Source organism: Corvus cornix, chromosome 5 (genome assembly GCF_000738735.6).
Source record: "Corvus cornix cornix isolate S_Up_H32 chromosome 5, ASM73873v5, whole genome shotgun sequence".
In the NCBI taxonomy this organism is placed as follows: domain Eukaryota; kingdom Metazoa; phylum Chordata; class Aves; order Passeriformes; family Corvidae; genus Corvus; species Corvus cornix.
In genome coordinates this window covers 59,586,742-59,602,212 of record NC_046335.1, presented here as the reverse complement: position 1 = coordinate 59,602,212, position 15,471 = coordinate 59,586,742, and the positions used below count along the sequence as shown (strand labels likewise).

General features: G+C 51.6%; 1 protein-coding gene across 1 annotated transcript in view; it reads right to left on the bottom strand.

Moving 5' to 3' along the window:
• EPS8L2 (EPS8 like 2) overlaps nucleotides 1–14,984 on the bottom strand; it is a 39,720-nt gene extending 24,736 nt beyond the window's left edge. Inside the window, exon 1 of the mRNA XM_039553150.1 lies at nucleotides 14,672–14,984. The gene's annotated coding sequence lies outside the window, so the exon portion shown is untranslated. The remainder of the gene's footprint in view (nucleotides 1–14,671) is intronic.
• Nucleotides 14,985–15,471: the final 487 nt, after the last annotated feature.

The window sequence follows — 15,471 nt, the reverse complement described above, 5'->3', positions numbered from 1 at the left end:
GGCATGGAAAGGACATGAAAAATTCTGGATTTGGCTAAAGATTGGACAGCTTGCAAATGTGAAATACTAGTGGGGTTTTTAGGGCTATTATTATTATCATCACTGTTAATAACAGCAGCATCTGGTGTTTGTGGTTTTTTCTCTTCATGGGTCTAAGACCTTTAAGACTCAGACTGGGTTCGTTGGTATCAGAGAATATTAGGATGTGATTGTAGCAGCAGGGACTTACGCTGGTCAAAACAGAACAGTTTTTGCTGGAACAGAAGAAGAATATGGCAAAACCCCCAAAAACCTTAAGCTAAGTGACCTAGGAGTAAAAACAAGTTTTTCCAAGCATGTTCTAACCCAGTTCTAACAGACCTTGTCTGTGTTTCCATCAGTCATCCCACCGAAATCTGTCTGGGGCAACAGGACTTCCGAATTGCCCATCAGCCATGGTGAAGGGACTCTCTGCACCGAGAGGTGAAGGCGCTTGGGCGCTGGTGAGATCCCTGGGATGGAAACGCTCCCAGGGGTCCTGCCCGGAGTGAGGGGTCCAGTGTAACCCTGCTGTCTGTGCGTGTATCCTGCGCCAGGGGTATGGGCCAGGCAGAAATGCTGGGTTGGCAGCAGCCTTGGGGAGTAACATAAAGCGTCAGGGAGAAACATGAGCTGGCCACCACACGATGTTATCTCTTAGACTTCCCAGGCCCACAAAGTGCCGTCTGTTAGGGCTGCTGGATGTTTTCCTATGGGAGTGTCAGTCTGGAGAAAGCTGTTTGATGGGCTGTGCTGCAAAGCTTGGGCTGTTTGGACTCACAGGAGAGCAAAGGGAGCACAGGCACTGTGGTGTGCATGTCCTGCACTGTTCCTGCTCCAGACAGCTCTCCCAGCCCCTGGGAGTATCCCACCAGCTCCCACAATCCATCCTACCCTCTCTGATGGTATGGAAGGAGCTGGCAGGTAGGGAAGGCCACAATCTCACATCAATCCACAAACAAAACAGCTTTCGGGCATTAGTGAGGCACTGGGATATGTGTGCTCAGGGCTCCTCATGAGGCATCAAGAGTCCTAAATTCACACAAACTGGTTTAGATCTCTCAATGCGGTTGTGAGAGGGACCCTGTGAGCCTGTGGTTGACTTGAGAACTTCACATGGGTCTCTGGTCTCCCAGTCCAGCCTCCTGGAACCACCCTTCTCCTGCTTTTAGTTGCTTTTCTGAACCTGCCCGTAAGGATGGCTTCAGGGCTCACCAGGAGAAACTCAGGGTCTCTGCCAGGAACATGCACTCATAAAAAAAAATAATATTTGGGTTAGTCAGAAAGCATCAGGAAATGCAAAGCCAGAGCAGAGAGGCTGACAGCCAAACAGAGGAACAGGTTGTTGTTTCTCCATGGAGAAGCAAGCCAGGATCTTGTCCCATCCAAAATTTCCAAAAATTTGCAAAATCAGGCCTTGGTTGACCAAGTCAGAACCTCACCACTCTGTTTTAATGGTGATGATTCCTGCTTCGGAAAGGGGAACACATCCAGATGACACCGCCTGGAGACTCTGGTGGCCATAGGAGTCCCCATTGTTATCTGTGTTGTTTGAGATGCCTTCACAACACCCCAAGTCTGGGAAAGTGGCAAGTCCTCTGGTTTTTTCCTTCTTCCACCCTTTCAAGTTATCTTTACAGTGGCAGACCTACTCAGGATCATGAATCCCTTTGGAAAGACATAAGCCTATGGAAGAGGGGCGTGTGTGTGTGGAGCTCTGGGGTGTGCGTGGCACGTGCCGTGTTCCAGCAGAGGCAGTCCCCAGGTACAACCTGCCAGGTGTCTGGAGGAAACACTCCCTGTTCTGCACATCAAATTGTTCACATTGTGGAGATTCTCCGGAAGACGAGCACCTGGATAAATATAACCCAGCCCAACAGGTCTGGGCAGAGAGGAACCAAGTGTTCTTCAGGCTGCACGGCAGAAGTGGCAGCAGCTCTTTTGGACTGAGGCATCTCAGACCTACAGCCATCCCCATACCAGCTTTGGTGGACCCTGGCCCACCTTTGAATCCCATCTGGATTTACTGTTGGTCTCCAAGGGGCTGAAATGGAGCCTTGGGAGCTCAGAAACACAAACTGGCACTAACAGAGCAAAAGTGCCAGTATTTACAGATTCCTGATGGGAGATTCATGAGCTACCTAGAGAGGGAATGTGTCCATGGTGATCCGCAGACAGACCTTAATTTAGGTCCCAGTCTGGAGTCCAGCAGCACTGGAGGCCCTTGGTGCCCACAGGCTGGAGTGGGAAAGGAAAGATCTGAACCTAAAATGAGGAGCTTTCATATTCCTGCCAGAAAATAAAACCTTCCTCCCAGAACTACAACCAAAAGCAAGTCTAGACAGCACCCTGCTCTATAAATACCCAGGGAAAATGCACGAATAGCCACAGTCTCCAAGATCTTGGAAAAAAACTGGAAGCTGGCTCCAGTACCCCTCCGAAAGACTTGTTTGCAGAGTCCTGGTGCCGAGTCTCAGCTCCTGGATTTACATTTTTCCTCTCTGTTGGAGGAATTCTGCAGAAGCTGGATGGAAGGAAAACAGGGAGCAGGTTTGGACTTGCTGTGTGTCTTGCCAGGGGTTCCAAGGTGAGCATTATCTATGCTTGGGCTGCAGTTTAGAAAGCTGGGGAGCCAGGCCCAGGAACAGCGCATTAAATATTAATGGATGCTTTTGGAAAGGTGGAGGGAGATGGATGAGCATCCTTACATAAAAGCTTATTAAACGGTTTAAATTAAAAGACCCCAGTTCAAAACTACCCAACTGGTAGAAAGTGTCATGTGAGTCACTTGTACTCCCCAGGAAGAAAAACCAGCATTATGTGTTTCCTTGGCTTCCTGGGAAGAGAGGAGTGTTGTGTGGAATTTTGTAGCTTTTTCCCTCTGTCCTGTTTTTGTTTTGTGCCCACACCTTCTGTGAGCTAATCCTGTCCTTAGCACCACCCAGCTTCTGGGAGGTGGGAGCCAAGGAGCTGTGGGAGGCCAGAGCTGGCCGTGGGACTGTCTGGGCAGGATGCAAGGGAAGGGCTGAATGGCTCCAGTGCTGCCAGGACCTGTGAGTGTAGCATGCCTGGTATCCAAAAAGTTTGCTGAAGAAAGCACTGGTGGTTGTCATGCTGAAGGTTTCTCTGCCCTGCATCCTTATTCACCCCACAACCCCCAAAAACTATCCCCTTTTCCCAGCCTGGTGCTGTACTCTGGGCACTGGATCACCAGCAGCAAGGGGTTTAAAGCTGTGATTTTTAAACATGGGAAGGATTTCACACTATTGATGAAAGGGAAGCTTTTTCTTTGCTCTGTGTAAAAATCAGGACTCAGAGATCAGGCCAGTAAAAATAGGGAGTGACTCTGCCTGTGTGTGTCATATTCCAGAGCAGGACAGATAACGGCTGAGCCCAGACTGGAGCAGGGCATTGAATTGCCTCTGTGTTCAGGCAAAACACCAAAATCCTGAAACGGGCTGTGTGCTCATGTCCCTGGCTGCAGGCACCAGCTCCCACAGCTGTTCCTCACGTGCACCTCCTGTAGAGCTGGAATATTTCTCTGATGGCTTTTCCAAGCTTGAAGGCATTTGTGGAACAGCTGGGAGACTCGGTGAAAGGCTGGCACCAATGGTGGTTGTGGACTGCCCATCCCTGGAAGTGTCCATGGCCAGGTTGGACGGGGCTTGGAGCAACCTGGTCTAAGGCAAGGTGTCCCTGCCCATGGCAGGGGGTGAGTTGGATGGTCCTTACGGTCCCTTCCAACCCAAACCATCCCAGATTCTGTGAGGATGAGCTAAAGCTGGGATGGAGTTGTGAGGGTTCCTGTTGCGTCCCTGCTGCTTCCCGCAGTAATGTCATAGTTCTGATGGAGAGAAGCACAGCAGAGTGGTGTTTGTCATGCTCGGATTTCAAGGAACAAAGCTCAGGGCTGGAAGGTGGTACTGTGTTTATGCAAAGCACCCACAGCAAAAATGCTTCTTTCAGAAGCTTCAAAGCTGCCTGGTCCAACAGGGACCATGCTGATATCCCCTGGGTGGTCCTGGTTTGTCTGGTGGGGATCAGTCATTTCTCACCAGGTGTGGGTGTGCAGGTAGGGGACAGATTGGCTTCGCTGTTTGACCTAATCATTCGAGTGTCTTAATTTTCATTAAATGATTGCTGTAACGTGTAAGTACACGGCACCCTCCTCGCATCAATCCTGTGCAATCCCTACGAGCCAGCCTCAGCATTCCTGCTTCCTTACCTCTTAACAGGACAGCTGTAAAACCTAGCAGATGCATTTGGCAGGCAAATTCATTTTCCACAGTAATTCCCAACCTTTAGCCCCAGGTGGAGCATGATACACCTGACCATCCTTGCCTGGCTACTGCCAGCCCAAACTGGGCTGAAATGCATCAAGCAAAGCTGGGGGATGTGGCTGGTCCCTCACCCCCTCGGGAGGAGCAGAGGGAGTCTTGTTTGTCAGTGCACTCCCCCATGCTGACTGGTTCATGAGCAAGACAGAGCTGCTGAGATCCAAGGGACCTTTCCACCACCTCCTCCTAAAGGAAGGGCATTTTTGGTCACTCCCTGAAATGCTGATTCACTTCCCTGGCAGAAATTCAGGCATGTAGCAGGGCAGTTGGTGTGCCAAGAGCTTTTTTCTCCAGCAGAGAAAAGCTGTTATTAGGCTGAGAGCCACTTTGGGGCCACGCTTAGCTTCAGTTTGTCTCCAGCAATGTCAGCTCAAAGTCTCTGGGGTTAGATGAGGATTGGTAAATCTGCACCAAGTAATTGGTCAATCTGAACTAAAAATCCTTCTCTGCCTGTGTAGGAAGGTCACAGCATCCTATCTTTCCTCAAAGAAAGGGAGAGGGCTGCAACCCATCTCCCTCTGCCTATACCAGTGAGGAGCTATTCCACTCTGCTCCTGTTCCAAATCTCTGCCCACAGCAGTAGGGGCTTGGGGCTTGGGAAGCATCAGCAATTTTTATTTCCTGTTGTAAAACTCACCCCAGGCTTTTTGATGGGAGGGTGGGGCAGAAGATTTAAGGCAGGAGATTCATCTCTTTAAAATCCCAGTTGATATTTAAGGCTTTCCCAGCCTTTTTAAGCTAATCATGACAACATTCATTGCCATCTCTTCCCATCCTATTTTGTGCTTCCTACTCATATCCTGTCCGGGTATTTTTGGCCATTTGTAACAATTCATTTGAGCTAAAACTTGGCACATGGGAACTCAGCTCTGAGTGTCACTGCAGGAAAACAGCCTGACACCAGTTTAACCAGCTCAGTGGTGGCTCCCAGAGATGTGGCAGGGCTCAGATCAGATTTTGGTCTGACAACATCACTTGAGCTTTTTGAGTAGTAGTCTAATGTAGCTATTTCCTTCTGTGGTTGGTATTTTCATATATATTATCATGGTAGATAAAATTATAAATGGAAAAATGGTGATCTATCCCTTACCAGTCACCTCTGAAAGGCAGAAATGGGGGTTCATCCAAAGGAACTTTTGCTGCCCATCATTGATTCATTTTGCATGCAAAATGCTGAGATTTCTGGATTTTCACAGAGTCCTTATAGGAACCACAATATTCATTGCTGGTACAAAACATGTTCTGCTTCAAAATACTCAACCCAACCAGCTGAAGGATTCTGGGGTCAGAAGACAAGATGTACAGTCACAGGAAATCACTGGGTTGATGAGACCACAGGAGGGTTTTGCAGCCTGAACATCCAGTTACCCAGTGACCAGAACAGTCCCAGGAGAGATCATTCCAAAACCAAAATAAACCCCATTCCCTTTGCCCTTTGTTTTGTATAGAATAGAAGGATGTGTGAGGCTGGGTTTATCAAAATAATTCAAATGGCAGTTTCTAATCTTGCGGTGCAGAAATGTTTTAACAATCTTGCCACAAAAAAAAAAAATTAATCTCTTGCGAGGGCGAGGAGGAAAAAGCACACAATTGGTCCCTGCAGAGGCTGGGATGGGAGTCTGAGCTGGCCTAGGAGGAGCCAGACTGATTCCAGGGCTGGGAAGGGGAGAGAAGAGTTTCCTGCAGCGCCTTAAAGAGGAAAGGCTTCCTTGGCCACTCCTGTGTGCCCACAGGGTCTTTGGTGCAGAGATTTCCAGTCCCAAAAGGCTAAAGCTGTGCAGGGCACATGAAGAGAGGGTTTCTGCTGTGGGAATCACAGCACTGTGGAACAGGTTTGCCCAGAGAGGTTGTGCCATCTCATTCTTGGAGATTTTCAAGAACAGCAGGAGTGAACTGTGCAGCCTGTTCTGATTTCAGAGCTGACCCTGCTTCAGGTTGGACTGGAGACCTCCTGAGGTCCCTTGTGGCCCAGATAACCTTGCAATCCTGAGAGGAGAGGGGGAAAGGAGCAATAAAGCCCTTTTATGCCAGGTGGGCAAGGTGTGTGTGGAAGGATCAGGGCTGTTGGCACGCAGTGGGTCCAACACAGGCCACGTGGATGCTCGAGCAGCCAAAGGGGAGCCAGGTGGTGCTTACCGTGACCTGGGGTTTAAAACACTGAACTCTCCTTGCTGGTCTGACTGTCATTAGGGTCTGATCCTTAAATGAGCCACAGGTTTATGGGTCCCCTCTGGAGCAGAGAAAATTGTCAGAAGCAGAATTGTGCCTAAGCATGCACACTGGAGAACCTGGCATATTCTGGGAAGGTCATTCTGAAGGAAGGGGCAGGCAGCCCTGAGAGCACAGGAATACCTGTGGTTTGGGAAGGATAAAGGGCTGTTCCTGGTGCTCCCCAGCCAGGTGTTCCTGAATCCTGCCCCAGGGGCCTGCTGCTGAGCTCATGGATGCTCAGGGATATCATGAGCTACCCAAATGCTCCTTTAGCTTGAGTTGTTGGGACAGGATTCCTAGAGAAGAACCTGCGTGCCCATCACCCACGTGGCACTGGATTGGAGCACGGCCTCTCTGAGCAGCACCCTGGCAGCCACAGGCAGCTGGCAAGGGCGGATCGTGTCGGAGGCAGCTCCGGGAAAATACCAGGGACTGCCAAGGATGGTGGCAGCTCCGATCTCCCCTGCAACTTTCTCCTGCTTCACATCGTCCTTCTCACCTGACTGTTTGCTCACCAGGTGTTGGCAGGCAGGGAGCAGGAGTGTCTTAAGGCTCGTGCCAAGTGTGAAGCAGATGTTCTGGGACCTGTCTGGTTTAGTTTGCCCGTGGCTGTGGCAGGGCTTTGGCTGCCTGGCTGGTTTCAGGCCTCCCTTCCTGGGCTGTGACTAAACCTGTACAATGTTTCCTTCTGCTGAGCAGTCACTGAGGCCAGAGCTCCTCTCCTCCCTTCCATCCTCCCCTTGGCTCAGAGGAACCAGGGACAGCTGCCTGGATGTGGGGTGGTCCATCGCCTCTCCCATCACCTGCCCTCAGTTCTGCTTGGTAGCAGGTTGGGGCACACATGGCTGCAGCACTCATGGATACCTGGAGGAGAAGCCAGGAACAGGACAGGAGCACGGGACGCCTCTCTGCAAATTTTCCCAGCCCCCAGCAATGGGAGTGAAGAGCTCCTGGTACCCTTTTCCATCCCTGAATTTCTCCAGCTTTTGGCCAAGCTGTGTAAACCTTAGACATCCTGAATGGCCTGTGGCAAGATGCTCTGTGCTCGGCTCTGCAGGGTGTTCTCAGCCACCTCCTTTTGTTTATGCTGCACTCGCCAGCTGCTGGTTTCATAGGATGCCCCCCAGCTCTGTCAGCAGGAAGCAGCTGTTCCCTCATTCCCTGTCTCTGTGCCATAGGCTGTAGCACAGATCTCAAGGAGAGCAGCACCTCAGTGTCCCTCTCCCATGCTGAAGAACACTGGAAGTTTCATGGCTGAAGTAACAGACATAGGGGCTGTTCCTGGTTTGTTTTTAAGCCTGGAGCAGATGCAGCAGTGGCAAGAGGTGCTTCCTTGTCAAGAGATTGCTCAGGCAGCCGATGGCCCAGCCACACCTTGGGTGTTACCTGCTGGTTCTGGCAGAGACCAGCTATGAGCACAGCTCTGGTACATTTGCTCTCAATTTATCCTGTTGAACCTGCTCCTGCCTCGCTCCGTGCAGCAGCTTCTCTGACAGAGGCGCAGCTTTTCTGCCTTTCTTTTAGCTGCTAAAACTTTATCAACTTATTTTCCAAGCAGCAGCAACTCACAGCACACCTGACAGTCTTGGAGTTATCCCTGAGAGCCTTTCATGCCACTTTCACACTCCTGCCCTGCACCTTCTATTGCAAAAAAAAAAGGTGGAAAAATCCAACCCAATATTTTCCTTGTGTTTTGACTATGGCTTGAATGCCAGGTTGGAGTAGGCATGTGCCTGGATGCTGGACTAGAGCCTTCCTTCACCAGTTGGGTTCCCTGCTATGGAAACTCTGCAGGGGCAGCTGGAGATTCTCTTCGGGAATCATGGAAACACAGAATAAATAGATAGAATCACAGAATCAGCCCTTTGACTTCAATGGATCAAACTGTCATTTCCATGGCCCAGATGTACCACTCCCCTCCCACAGTTTGGCAGGGTTTCTGTTCTCCTGAGCTGGAAAAAGAGGTGAATCAGGAATCCACCTGCCTGCATGCCCAGGTCCCAAAGCCATCAGGAGATCAGGCAGAGATGCTGGCGTGCAGGTGCCTGGTGGTACAAGACTCCTTCCCCCACCAGCCTGACGGACGGGACTCTCTTCTCGTGGGGAACAGGATCAAGCCTGTTAAAGTCCACGTAACTCAAATGAGAGGATTTGTTTGGGTGCAGTCTGGGATACCCTCTCCATCACAGAAATCCTGCCTGTGTCACATATCAAGGGGCAGTCCCTTTTGTGGTCAGTGTACCTGGACTGAGGAGCCAACCCTACTACCTAACCTTACCTCCACACCTGCACAGTCTGCCTGGGTACATGTTATTCCTCTTCCTTTTTCAAGGGCTTTTGAAAGTCCCGTATCTCAGCCCAGAAGCAATGCTGGGAGCACCAAGTACCGAAAGCAGGACGAACTGCCTGGCTGGGTGAAAGTCAGAGTTACAGGTTAACTCGCGGGAATGGCCACAAACAAGGCCATTCGCTTCTGCCCCAGAGGAAGACATTAATATCTTCCCAGAGAAAAGAGGTTTTAATTAGTGCTCCCTTCTGCATAGAGCCTGGCACTCCTCCTCTGTCTCCTCAGCTGAACACAGCTATAATTAAGAGGCAGTAGTGTCAGGAATGAGAGTAGGCTCCAGCCTATGATTTATTAAGGGATATCGTGGGTGCAATTACCTTTCTCTCTTCTCCTCTCCCTGGTGTTTTTATGAAGTGAATTTACTGATGAAATTATTATCTCAGGCTCAGGCAAATGGACACCTCTGTGTTTATCTCAGCACCAACAGCGAAGTCACTCTTTTGCCTCCATACAGTCACCACTGAAAGCCTCAAATGTGACTTATCATAATGTCATAAATGGATTGGTTTGGGTTGGAAAAAGTTCCATTTCCCTGTCATGAACAGGGACCTGCCCTGTCCCTGCTTTCCACTATCCCAGGTTGCTGCAAGCCCCGTCCAGCCTGGCCTTGAACACTCCCAAGGATGGGGCAGCCACAGCTTCTCTGGGCAACCTGTGCCAGGGCCTCAGCACCCTCACAGGGAAGAATTTCTTCCCAATATTTAATGTAAAGCCACCCTCCTTCAGCTTAAGGCCATTTCTCCTTGTCCCGTCACTCCATGCCCTTGTGCATGGAGAAGTTTGGAGGACTTGGAGGAGTCTGTGTCCACAGAGTCAGGTTCTGGCTGGCAGCAGCAGTGGGACAAGGAGTGACCCAAGGGAGTCCTGATGGTGGCAGTGAGGAGTGCGTGACTGACTAGGACAAGCCACTGGCATTTCCACAGCAGTGAGGTGGGTCAGGTTTGGGATTCATTTTGTATTTGCCAGTGAGGGAACCTGGGGCTGCCCATGATTTTAGGTGTCAGCTCTGGTTCCAGCAGCCAACACCTGTAAGGCATGAAGAGATTCTCAGCTCCCAGCTGGTTCCCACTTCTGTTCATCTTGAGAGAGAGGGAAGTTAGGTGTAAACAGTCTGGGGGAGGGTAGTGTTGACTCAGCCCGATCCTAATCGCCATCCCACCAGCAGCACTATTTCACTTTCTGAATCAGCTGTGGTGCCTGAACTTTGCTTTATTGCCATTTGGATGGGCTGCACTTTACCTTTGTAGGATATAAATCTGGACACGTTGAGACTGATAAGACAGAAGAAGAAAAAATGAAAAAGGAAGCAGGAAGGACTAAACTTGAATTCGAATTATGAAAAGCTTCTGGGGGTCAGTGTCCCAACTAGAAACCAAAAATAGGAAAGAATTTTTTGTTCCATTCCAAGGCAGTGCTGAAAGACCCCAGCTCACAAATGTGGAGTGTTCCTGTTCCATCAGCCATGGAAAGATCTGCCTTCACCTGGGGCAAGGCTGGGTTGTAGGATCATGAGCCGTGAGGGCTCATTTGTGCCACACCTGCCCATCATGACAGCCAAGGCTGTTGCAAAATCCTATCCCATCACCCTGAGGGTGCTCAGCTCCTCCATTCCAGCTGAAATTGCTGCTAGAAGCTGTGGTAGTGTCCAGGGAGTGGGAAAGAAGAGGTAAATAGGTGGGCTAATGCCTCTACAGGTGAACCCCCAAGTGTGGACTAGATGGGGGAAATGCACCCCTGGCTCTGGAGATGAGGATTTCTCGCATTTGAGATGTGTTTGCCTGTCTCAGCAGGACAAGGAGAGCCTTCGTGGGAGATGCTGGTGAGAGGGGTTGATTTGGGCCCTGCTCTGAAGGCAGGGATGGATGTAAGGGCACAGAGCATCCCAAGCAGGGTCTAGCTCCGTGCCAGATGGGCTGGAGCAGCCCAGCCCCTGCCATCAGCCTCTTGCCGTGTGAGGGTCCCCTGATCCCACTGTGCCTGCAGGAACAGGCACCTCCAGGCCTCGCTTGGTGCTTTCAACCAAATCAGGGCCCCAGCAGCTTGTCTGGGCACTTCAGTCCCGGTCCCAGGGCAGCTGAGCAGAAAGAGAGTGTGACTCCTCGCTTCTTCCCGGGGGTTGGAAGCTTTTGTTCTGTTCCTCAGCAGATGCTCAGTGGCAGTAAGCACGTTGCAGTAATGCCCTTGGGAGCACTCGGATAATGGGAACAAGAGCTGGGCTCTCCTGGGGAATTGCAGTTCAGGTGAATGGGAAATATCTCCAAACCGGTCCAGCTCAGCTACACACCCTTCCCTCCCTTCTTAATTGCAATTCTTCCTAATTTATCTGGATTACCAGGAAGTAAAATGCCAGGACTCTTTTGGTTACCCCCCTGGCATTGTGCATTTCAATTTTGGAGGCGGTACTGTCGCCAGCCCAGGAGAAAGGAAAACTCTCGCTGCCTTGGGAAAAGACAAACCATCACCTATGTGCAGAGGCGGCCATGTCCATGTGGAAGCAGCTCTCCCTGGGTCCCCTTCCTTTCCCTCTTGACACCTAAATATTTTAGGGATGGGTGATAGCATTTTTTTCCCTGAGCTTGACCTTTCAAACCCACTGCAAGCAGACAGAGATACTGTTCACAGCCTCCCCACTCCATGAAAATCCTTCTGCTCTACTCCATTCCTGACTGTGGTCTTGTCAGCAGGTGGGGATCCAGAGCCAAACTGTGCTCTCAGGCCTCCTGGGCCTCCTTGGATCTTGTCTCCTGCGTCTCTCAGGTGTTGTACAGTGCCTGGCACCATTTCTGATGGTGCAAGGACTCTCCTACAATGCGGGTGGATGAGCAGAGAGGGTTTCTGGAGTACCACCCTTCCCCTCCCTTGGAGTGGGAAACATGAATACCTCCTGGACAGGCAGATGGGTATTTTTCTGGGCACTTTCTGAGCCTTGGCCAAACAGGTGGTTCAGCAGGCTGTGCTGGCAGAGCCAAGTGCTGCTGGATCTGCCGGTGCTCTACGGGAGCTGCCATGCCAGGCAGATACTGAGCTGCTGGTAAAGCTCTAGCGCAGTGCAGGAGATCATCCCTGTCACTCCAGGAAGTCTGTGGACTTTACTTGGCACTTCTGCTTGGGGGTCACTAGGCTAGGCTCAAGTATTTTCCAAGGGTGACTGTTTTATTGCCAATGACACCAAACTCGCAGGCTAAAGGCCGTGCATTCCTGTCCGCCCCAGAGGGAAGGGCAGCACTGCTGACTGCATCGTGGAAAGGAGTCATGAGCCCTGACCAGCCCCATGCAAGGACAAAAACGTAAAGTCTTCTTCAAAACCACAAACCTGCCCTGACCCAGCACTTCAGGGAGACCATGGCATGGAAGGGAGAAAGCCAAGAGTATGACGGAGAGTCAGCACCCCCGGCTGCAGCCCTCTGGGAATAATACTCCAAGAGTTCCCCACGCACTCAGGATTTATTTCATATGGATGTTTCTCAAGCCCACGCAAGCCAACGCATTTGTTCTCCCTGTTTCACTCCTTTCTTTTTTGCTACAAGGGCTGAAACCTCCCAAGTCCTACAGCACATTAGTGTCTCTTCTGAATCTTTCTGTTCCAGAATGATCCTGTGAGCCTGTGAAAAGCATTTTGTTTTCCAGCACATTCCAAGCCATCTCATCCAGGGGCAGATGCCAGCAAACCTCTGGCAGGTTTGGACCTGCAGCCATGCCCGAGCAGGGTCTCCTCTCAGGACCTACAGCCCGGTTGAATGACCAGAGTGGAGCAAGCAGGCCAGGGTTCCTCCTGTGCGACCCCTCCCTGTCTCTTCGTGCCCTTGGATGAATCCAGGCAGGCAGCCATGACAATTTGTCATAGCCTGGCAAAATGGTGGCTACTGTGACATTACCACAGACAGCATCTGCTCTGCAATGTCCCTCACAGAATCATCATGGTTGGAAGAGACCTTCGAGATCATGTAGTCCTACCCTCGACACCATCCATGGGAGTTGGGCAGATGGAGCCCTAGGATCTGCAGGGCTATTTCAGGCTCAGGGCTGGGCTTTGTCACTCCGACTGATGGCGAGTGGTTTGCCGTCAGCAAAGGTGGGCACTGAAGGCACATTCTGTCTGTCCCTGCGATACCTATCCTGTGGCTCAGAAGACATTTCCTGCTGGTGCTGAGCAGCATCCAGGCTGCCCACCTCTGTCATGGTGCCTGTGCCCATCCTGACACCAGGGTTGATGGCAGAGGGGCAGAAAGCCAAGGACTCAAAGCTTGTCTTGGCAAACTGCTCCCAGTGGTGTGTGCACGTCACAGCCGTTCTCCAGCGTCACTCACAGCTGTTCCCTTCCCAGGACTTCACCAACAGCCAGTTCAACAATGCTGGTGCTAAACTTTTCCTCAGGTGCCTAAAACCACTCCCGGTTCCTCTGAGCTCTATGATAATATGACAAACCCACCCTGCCCTGCTGAGTACAGTGGAGTAGATCCTGCTCTAGACCACCTGGAGGGCTGGAATACAGCTGGAAGAGCACCAGTTCCTTGGCCAGCCTTCCCAAGGCTTCAGCTACGGAAACCACCAGCAGGAGCAACGCAGGCCTGACCACAGTGGAACTGAGCTGTAGTGTTGTCCCAAACACCAGTTCAAGCCTTTGTTTTAAACAGGGCCAACCAACGACCTCTCACAAGACACCTTCCCACAGTGAATCCCAAGTCCCTCTTCCCAGTCCTGTTTTAAAGGGCTCCTTGATTCAGCACTGCTGCCTACCCTTTCTGTCTGTGAAGGACAGAATCAACTGAAAACTCGGATCACAGAGCAAAATAGAGCAAGGAATGTGCTGCTGCCTGTGGCATCCGCAGGTGAAACCCTGTGTGGGTCCCTGCTGTATCAGCTGGGGGCTGAGCCTCTGGCTGTCACATCTTTTCCTCAGACAAAGTCCTTTTTAGGGGCACATCCCAGCCAAGCTCTGGTACTCCTGGATGAGCAGCTACTGATGGATCTGATCCGTGCTTTTGGAGCAGCCCAGCAACAGAAGTGTTAACTCCCTGTTGCCCTAATTACAGCGCGGCAGTCACCGGATTTTACTACTGTGCTGTGTCACAGTTATTTCCAGTATTTGAAAATAATGTTGGTCACATCATTTGTCCCTGAGCCTTGTCCTCGGTGGAGTTTGCACCAGCATTTTCCAGGAAAATAAGAGAAAGGGGACAGGAATGCTGTGACTCGTTAACGTGGATGAAAGCTCATCAGGAGGCAGAGCTGTCACGAGAGGGAACAGGGCAGCTCCGAGCTTCCCTCCGTGCTGAAATCGGGTGGTGAATCCTGCCAGGATCAGGGGTAGGGAGATCTCACCCACCAAGAGCAGCAGGTCCTTGAGGGGCCCGGCGGAGAACGGCCAGAAGTTCTACACATGTCCCCAAAAGAGGAAACCCCGAGGTTTGCAAACAAACAGCTGCTCAAAGCTACGTCTCCAGACTTCATTACGAACAGAAAAAAAGCCTCGTTCTGTGCCAAATGGACATTTTGCTGCCAAGAAAGTGCCACCTACTGGATCTCACCTGGTGGGGAATCACCAGGACGGGAAACAAACTCAGAAAACACAATGCTGGGAAAAGTACGTTTTTTCATCTTTTTAAACTAAAACAACAGAAAACTACACTGATAGTTCTCCCAGCCACAGCCCCTCTCCAGCCGTGCTCCCTCCACAGCAGAATCAGACAGACTTTTGAAGTGGATAAAAGCTGGGGAGGGGGATGTCAAGTTTTAGGGCTTGCAAAGAAGGACTCACCGGTGCTGAGAAGCCGCTCTCGTCTCCCGCAGTTCGCTCAGCTCCCGTGAGTTCTCTCCCAGTTTTCCGTGCCCTCCTACTTAAATCCTGCTGCCATTCTCCAGCAGCCAAGCTCCCTGTCCTCCCTGCACAGGCTGTGAGCCCGGTGCCCCGAGCGCTGAAGGAGTGGGAGGCAGAGCCCACCCGGCAGCCCGGCCTGGGGTCCCCGTGCTGTGGTTCCCCTCTGCCCTTTCCTCCTGGTGCCGCTCGCCCCGAGTGTCTGAGAGCAGGTGACAGAGGTTTCTTGGCAGAGGAGAGAGGAGGGGAGGGATGTGGAGGCAGCGAGAGGTGGAGCTGGGACCCGGAGCAACAGGTTACTGTATAACCAGGAGCCGGTGGCCCCGGGAGCGCCGGGGGCGGCTGCACCCTTCGCCCACTCCCCGGGCAAGGCGACCAAGAGCTCAGGAGGGACGTGTTAAACTTCGGGTTTCCTGCTCCCGAGAACATTTTGTACCCAATGGGAAAGTTGAAGGTGGCGAGGGGAAGTGAAGGAGTGCTTGGAGCTCAGTTTTCCATCGCCGGTGAGAGAGGGGACGTGCTGCCCGACCGCCTCATAGGGGGAACAAGGCACCTTTTGTGCAGCCCAGGGCTCTCCTCCGCGCTGGCTCGCGGGTTGTTTTCCTCCAGCATCGCTCCTGCCTGCTCTCTGTCCCGACGTCTGCAGCAAGGAAAGGTGTTGGGAGATGGAGGGAGAAGGCAAAGCGTCCTCTCTCTCACATTCCCCAAAGCAATTGGGGTGCAGAGCAGAGTCCCCTTCGGGG